Below are 7,937 nucleotides of genomic sequence, written 5' to 3' on the forward strand. Positions count from 1 at the left end.
CTTAGTTAAGGTATAATTCCCACTGAGTTTTGCAGTAGCTAGGGGCAGGTCATCACCTCACCCCTCAGCCCTGTGTGAGGAGCAGTTGGCAGCACTTGGGAGCCTCAGGGGGCTGGGCTGCATCCCAGCACAGAGGGCCAGCCCTGGGTTGTGCCATCAGACACCCTGTGAGAGCCTGAGGTGTTTAATCATTTCTCATTAATGTGAAGCCTTGGAAAAGCTTTGGGATACTGCAGATGGACTCAGCAGAGCCAGCACTGGCTGTGGTGCCCTGTGGAGATGCTAATGGAGCTACAGAGTTCTTTTTATCTCATAGAATCCTAAAGGTCAGAAAAGCTCTCTCAGATCATCGAGTCCAAACATTCCCACAGCACTGCCGAGGCCACTAACCCATGTCCCCAAGGGCCACATCCGCACAGCTTTTGATGTCATCAGGCATGGTAACTCCACCACTGCCCTGGGCAGCCTGTGCCAGTGCCTGACCACCGTTTTTTGAAGAAATTGTTCCCAATCTCCACTTAAACCTTCCTCTGGCACAAGTTCAGGCTGTTTCCTCTCATCCTGTCCCTTGTTCTCTGGGAGCAGAGCCTCACCTGGCTGCACCTTCCTGTCAGGGAGTTGTAGAGTGAGAGTGTAGCCCCCAGAGACTCCTTTTCTCCAGGCTGAGCCCCTCCAGCTCTCTCAGCTGCTCCTGGTGCTCCAGACCCTTCCCCAGCTCTGTTCCCTTCCCTGGACACACTCCAGCCTCTCAAAGAAAGCCCCTCTGTCTTTCTTGCCTTGAGAGGCCCAGAACTGGACACAGGGTTCAAGGTGTGACCTGAGCAGTGCCCACCACAGGGGACAGGCCCTACTGCCCTGGCACTTCTGGCCACACCATAGCCAGGTGCCACTGGTCTCTTGCCCACCTGGGGACACTGGTGGGTGGATCCTGCACTCCCCAGCTGTGGTGCAAGGACTTTGTCAGCTCCATAGTGCTGAGACTCCACCGGGATTTCTGCTTTGCTCAGTGGTTCGGGCACTGATTCTGTGAGTTACTGGGAGCTTCCTACATCCAGCTGACATCCTCTGGTCCTCCTACACGGAGGGACTGGATGGTGGTTACTGCTCCAGCAACTGCCTGGTGGGTTTCTCCGATTCATGCCAAGTTAGCACAAAATGATCAAAGCAGCCAGTCAAAATTCCTTCTTTTTCCCTGCAGATCATTGGTGGCAGAGATTTTGATCCCTTTGAAGGGAAGAACTAATTAACAACTCGCTGAATTAAGTAGAAGGTGCAGCATATGTACTGACTTTTTGCTGTTTTCGGGGCTGTCACGAAGATTACTCATCCCGAGGAAATAATCGTTTCCATAGCGACTGATGTACTTGGTAGGGGAAGAATTGGAGACACAAATAACAAAGACAAAGGCCAAATCTATAATGCAAAGAGGCGGATGCAAACACAATAAACCCCAGGCTGCAGTGGGATGCTGTGAGGGGGATCCCAGGAGCAGGGGAGGGTGGGAAGGACTTGGACAGGGTGAAGTGCTGCAGGGCTTGGTGCAAGCATCTCTTCCAGGGAGTTCAGGTGGTTGCTACTGCAGGATTTCTTGCTCAATGACTGCCACAGGTCTCCTAAAAAGCACAGGGATTTCCAAGCTAGCCCAGGATATGCAGAAAGAGCAGTGTTTGGAAGATAAGCAGAAATTGAATCTTCCCTTCACCTCTGCTGTGAGATCACACTGACTCATCCAGGTGAGTGATCCACCAAGCTGTTGCCTTATCCTGGCTGCGAGTCCTGTTTTTATATAGCACTGAAGTTCAGTGATCCCATACACAAGAGCAAACTGCCTCCACCTGCCAGCACCAGCTCCCTGTTGACTCCTGAATTACAGGGACTGCAGAGGAATGTGCCTGGAGCAGCCTGGCTGCAGCCCACAGCACCCAGCTCACAGCCCTTGGGCAGAGCTGCAGGCTCCAAACATTTTGCATTCCAGCCTTCTGGAGCCCATTAACCACAGGTGCTGGGAAACGGGTTTGGTAAGGGTTGACCTGGATATTTTTATCCTCTGTCAGTGTAAGAGGGGGATGCTTTGACCTCTAAGATGTCCATAACCCTGCAACAACCTATTTTGCATCCGCTGCTTGAGAAGTCCTTCTTTTCCATTACGTCTGTCTTTTTCTTTGACGCCAGAGTAAATCTGGTGGGGGGCAGGATTTACCAATGCAATGGTCCAGCACAAGCCCAGGTTCCCAGCTCAGCTCATGGTTTGTTGCATGACTTGGTCCCAGTGTGTCACCATGGCGCATCAGAGCAAGAGAGAGCTGCACAGATGCAACCCTGTGGTACAAATGCTGCACCAGGCACAGAAGGATCACAGGCCCAGTTTTCAAAGTTCCCAGCATCTCCCTGGTAAGAGTCCTGGGCCAGCCTGATGCCAAAGTGTCCGGGATTCATGGAATCACAGAATGATTTGGGTTGGAGAGACCTTAAAGCTCATCTCATTCCACTCCCTGCCATGGGCAGGGATACCTTCCACTATTCCCAGGTTGCTCCAAGTTCTGTCCAACCTGGCCTTGGACACACCCAGGGATGGGGCTGATTTGATTCCTGATGGTTTGGCAGGAATAAGGTCAGACAAGAGGCCTACACACATCAACTGAGGCTGATCCCAGGTGACCTGAGTGCTGGAATCCATCAGCATCCCATGACCAATGTAACCAGTCCCATAACCATGAAACACTCCCAGATCTGAAGCCTTTGGAACCCAAAGCTTCTTCCAAGCTTTCTGCATCAGGGTCAAATGAAACATGGTAAAGATTTTGAGTTGTTTAATAAACCAGGCAGGTCTGAGCTGCTCCCTTGAGCTCCTCAGTCACAGCTGCAGGTGTGGTCATGGTGAGCACAAGTGCTGCAGGGTTCTGGAGGCTGAAAGAATTAGCACTGTTCAGACTGAACAAAAGAAGGCTCTGTGGAGGCCTCAGAGCCCTTCCAGGGCCTAAAGGGGCTCCAGGAGAGTGGAAGAGGGCCTTTGGACAAGGGCCTGGAGTGACAACACAATGGGGAATGGCTTCCCACTGCCAGAGGGCAGGGTTAGAAGGGATATTGGGAAGGAATTTTCCCCTGTGAGGGTTTGAGGCCCTGGCACAGGGTGCCCAGAGAAGCTGTGGCTGCCCCTGGATCCCTGTAAGTGTCCAAAGCCAGGCTGGACAGTGCTTGGAGCAGACTGGTCTGGTGGAAGGTGTCCTTGCCCATGGCAGGAGCGTGGAATGCTCTGTAAAGTTGCTTCCAACCTGAACCATTCTAGGATTCTGTGATTCTTCTATGAATCTTCTGTGATTCTTCTGGGAAGGTGCCTCCAACCCAGCAGCCACAGTGCTGCCTGGAACACGTGGGAAGTTTGGCAGCAGGGATAGCTGAGGGAAGGGACGAGGAAGGAGATGCTGTGCTGAATAAAAAAGCATGAACAAGGAGGGTTCACACTGGCAATTCCCTTCTGGCTCTGGCTCCTGAGCTCCACGAGCTGTGGATAAATGCTCCTGCCAGGTGTCAGACAGACCCTGAGGTTTCGGGGTTGTGACAGCCTCTGTGCTCTTGCTGCCAGGCTCTCCCCTGTCAGAGCCATCCTGTATAGCTACAAGCTGGCAAGGAGGATTCCATCCCTTGTTCCTTAGTATTCTCCCTGAAGAAAAGGACCTGGAAGTGTGACGGCAGCAGTGGGACTGTAGCTCTGGCTCTTGCTTGGCAGCAGCTCCCTCGCTGCATCCCCAGCTCCCTGCAGAGTGTGCAGTGTTACAAAACACACCTCCTGCCTGCTCGAGTGCCTCTGCCTCCTGCAAATATCCCTGAGGTCTCTTACGTAAGCCAGGGCTGGTTTGCTGAGGCAGAAGAACATTTCCAAGGAATATAAGGAGTAGCATTGCTGCTGCCCAAGGTAAACCCGAATCCTGGTGTTTGGGGCAGCAGGAAGGAGGGACAGATTAGGATGGATGAGTCTTAATGGTGACCCCCCTGCCAGAGCCCTGAGCTGCCCCATCCTTACTCTCCCAGCCCTGCTGGCTCCTCTGGCCCCGAAGCTCCCCCACAGCCCCAGTCCAACTTCCCTGACCTTTGGGATTCTGGCTCTCCTGGGTCCCAGCCTCTTTGCCCAGAGATGGGATTGCAGCTGCCTCAGCTGGACCAGGCTTCCTGTGAGGAGCATCTCACAGGATGCTGTGTTCCAGCAGCAAGGGACACAAGGCTTTTCCATCTCCATCTCCCACCTGGGAGAACTGCAGCCAGCAGTGATCCTCCAGCAGAGGTGCTGAGTTGTATCCAGGGTGTCAGAGGGACTCAGAGAGGGCTGACCACAGCCTGGCTGCTGTCTGCTGTTATTCTCACTTCTATTTTAACTGGATGTATTGCTTTTCTCTGCAGAAAAAACCTCTTCAAGGGAAAAGTACACATTGTTCTCATGGGCACCCCTCCTGCCCTCCAGCATTTCACTTTCCCTTGAGACAACCCCAGTTGTGGTTCTCCTGTGTTCAGAGCCACATCAAGCCTGGGGGCAAGGGAAAATGTGACTTTGAGCTCAGTTAAGCTTCATGGGCTTATCTTGGTCATTCTTCTCCAGGTCCTTTGTGCAGAACATCTGCCGTCTGCTGAGGATTGAAAGCAAATAAAGCCCTGTGTGGAATTTTGGGAGAGGCAGATGGTTCAGACATGATTGCCCTCATGTCTCAAGTCTTGCCCTCAAGTCTTGCTTACTTTTTGCCATCTCAGAGGTATTTGGGCATAGCCAGATAGGTCAGGATTTCCAAAAGCTGCCACTGACTGAAAGGGAAGTCTGGCACTGGCACAGGCTGCCCAGGGCTGTGGCAGAGTCACTATCCCTGGAAGTGTCCCAATGGTGTGTGGATGTGGCACCTGGGGACATGGGTTAGCGGTGGTCTCGGCAGTGCTGGGCTAATGGTTGGACTTGACTGTCTTAAAGCCTTAATGATTCTGTGATTCTCTGCACAAAGGAGTTTGTAGCTTATTGGATTGGCCAGCTGGGCAGTTAGTGGTCAGAACTTTCCTCCAGGACTCAAACACAGCTGCTGGTGGGACAGGCTGGATGCTGGGCCTGGAGTGGCACTGGAGTGACCCCCATATGGGGCTGGGGTGTGCCAGCAGGCACAGGGACCTCCTTGGCCACCTGATGGGCACAGCCCTTGGAAGGGCATCCCCTGGTTCTGCTGGCTATTTGCCAGCATGTTGCAAATCCAGGATTTCAAGGCTGGATAATGCCATCATCCCAGACCTTGGGATGCTGCTTTTAGCACTGAAAAAGGTTTAATCACAGACTGGCAAATTCCCTCTCACTATTTTTGGTTTTGGGACATCTTCAAACAATTCCTTTGTTTTAGAAACATGTGGGGATTTGTCTGCAAAAGGTGGGATCATTACTGTTGGGAAAAGACCTGCCTGGAGCACAGGGCACCTTGGCAGCACTGAAGGCATGTCTGGGCACCCGTGGGGCTTTAGGGCTGGAGCTACAGAATGGGAGAAATACAGAAAGGCATGGAATGGCATGAGGATGGGGATGGGATGCATTGTCCTGCACCAGGCAGATTTTTTACACAGGCAGATTGTGATAGGAAGAAAGGGTTTTAAAGCAAAAGAGGAGAGATTTAGATCAGATGGTAGGAAGAAAATCATCTTTGTGAGGGTGGGGAGGCACAGGGCACTGGGTGCCAAGAGAAGCTGAGGCTGCCCCATCCCTGGAAGTGTCCAAGGCCAGGTTGGACAGGGCTTGGAGCAGCCTGGGACAGTGGAAGGTGTCCCTGCCCATGGTGGGGGGGGGGGAGAAGGGGGGCACTAGATGGTCTGCAATGTCCTTCCAACTCAAACCATTCTGGGATTCTGTGATTCCTCACTGGGTGCAGAATGCCAGGCTGTGTCTGGGCTCCTGGCAGAGTCTGTCCCTGGTGGCTTGGTGGCCTCAGGTGGTGTCTCCAACGTGGGGCAAAACCAGAACTCACAGTTCACTGGTCACCTGGAACACAAAGCTGTGCTGACAAACCCTGGTGACAAAAGGCTTTTGGTTCCCACATCTCCCAGCACCTCTGAATCTGACAGTGATGTGGCAGAGCCTGGGCTGCTCTGACCTGCAGCTGCTGCTGCAGCGCTGGCTCAGACATCAGCTTGTGGCTGTGTCATTTCCAATTGCTTTGATTTCCTCCTGCTGCTGGTCCCTCCCTCCCCAGTCCCTCTGATAAGAAATGAACTATTGATTCACACATGTTTCAGAGGGAGAGGCTCTCCTGGCCTCCACTGCAGGCAGGAATAACAGGATTGAATGTTGTGGCTAATGCTGGATCTGGGCTGGCTGGGACCTGAGCAGGGGTTCAGCCCAAAGGGCAGGTTCCCTGTGAGCCCTTCCTGACCCAGCTCTTCTGTGCCCCTGTGGAGCTGTGGGAGCTGCATCCAGAGGTGCAGTGGAAGAGGTGACTGAGCCAGGGTGGCTCGTGCAAAGGCTCCTCCTGCCTGTGCCATGGGCTGTCAGACTCCAGTGCTTCCACCACCAGAAAGCAAAACCTCCTGCACAAGCTTGTCCTTTGTGTCCCTGCTCTCCTGGTACCCATCTGTCCTAGTGGAGTCCAGGGTCTTGGGATGACAGGGAGTCATCCTGGTACTTGATGCAAGGACCTCCCTCCTCCCTCCTCCACAGGGAGCTCTGCAGGTTAATTACCTCAGAGGAAACATTAATGTGACTATTTCCACCTTTCCTGACCACTGTCTCCATGCAGGCCTTGGGAGCACAGGACTTGCTTTTCCAGTGAGGACCCTGACATTTTCCATGTAACCTGATTTCTTCCTCCTGTTTCCCCACCTCCTTTCTGCCCCACTGATTATTCTCAGAACAAAATTACTTTTTCCTTTCCCTACCCTCCTGTCTCAGAGACAGGCCCCTCACCTCACCCTGGTGGGCCACTGCACAGCCCTGAGCTCAGGTGGAGCTGAGCGCAGGGCTCAGATTCTCCATGGGGCTCTCCATCCCATTGCCCAGACAGGAACGTGCCAGACCTCCAGGAGCATTTTGGAAACATTCTCAGGCACATGGTGGGATTGTTGGGGTGTCCTGTGCAGGACCAGGAGCTGGACTTGATGTGGATCCCTTCCAGCTCAGGATATTCTGTGAACCTGACCTCTGCAGACGCCACAGAGAGCCTTCAGCATCCATCCATAGGGAAGCTCTGCTCTCAGGAGACCTTGCATAGTCTTCCACCCTGTGGAGCATCCAGCTGTGATTCAGAGGAGGTGGGAGAGGTGTGTTTTTCCCCGAATGGGGACAACACTGGAGGGCTGGTGGCCTCGGTGGGAGAGTGACTCCTGCATTTCCCCACCTGCCAGAGACCATGATTTTGACCCATAGGACTCCTCTGGGGTACTGGGAAGCTTCAATTCACCAGGATGCACAGGGTGCTTGGAGTGCCTGAGCAGGGAGATACTTGAGGAGCAGACAAGTAGCTCAATATAATGAGCCTTAAATACTTTCCTTGTTGTGCCCCTCTTCTAGCTGCTGCCTTCTTTGTGCTCAGCCCTGCATCCAGGTTTCCATAGGCATTCACTCCTCTCTTTGCTTCTGTGATTACTTATAATTCCTGTTTAAATTCTTCTCATTTTCACAGTGTAATTAGGCAGATGAGCGGCTTTTGTTCTGCAGTCAAAAAGCAATTAGCTGTGCTTTTTGCTTGGTGGTTGTTTTTTAATTAGGACTTTGTTGATGGCTTTTGTCCTAAACACAAAATAAGGGTTGAGGGGTTTATGGGCTGCAGCTGCTGCCCAGGGTGAGAGAGACTCCCTGCCTGCTCGGGGAGGTGGCCCTGAGGTGTCCCTGCCATTCACGCCCAGCAGCCACAGCAGTGTCATGGCCATTGAGCTCCCATCCCAAGGTGTCTGTGCAGGAATGGTGCTGGGATGAGGCAGCTCAGAGA

Source organism: Lichenostomus cassidix, chromosome 20 (genome assembly GCF_008360975.1).
Source record: "Lichenostomus cassidix isolate B80296 chromosome 20, HeHo_3.0, whole genome shotgun sequence".
NCBI classification, from domain to species: domain Eukaryota; kingdom Metazoa; phylum Chordata; class Aves; order Passeriformes; family Meliphagidae; genus Lichenostomus; species Lichenostomus cassidix.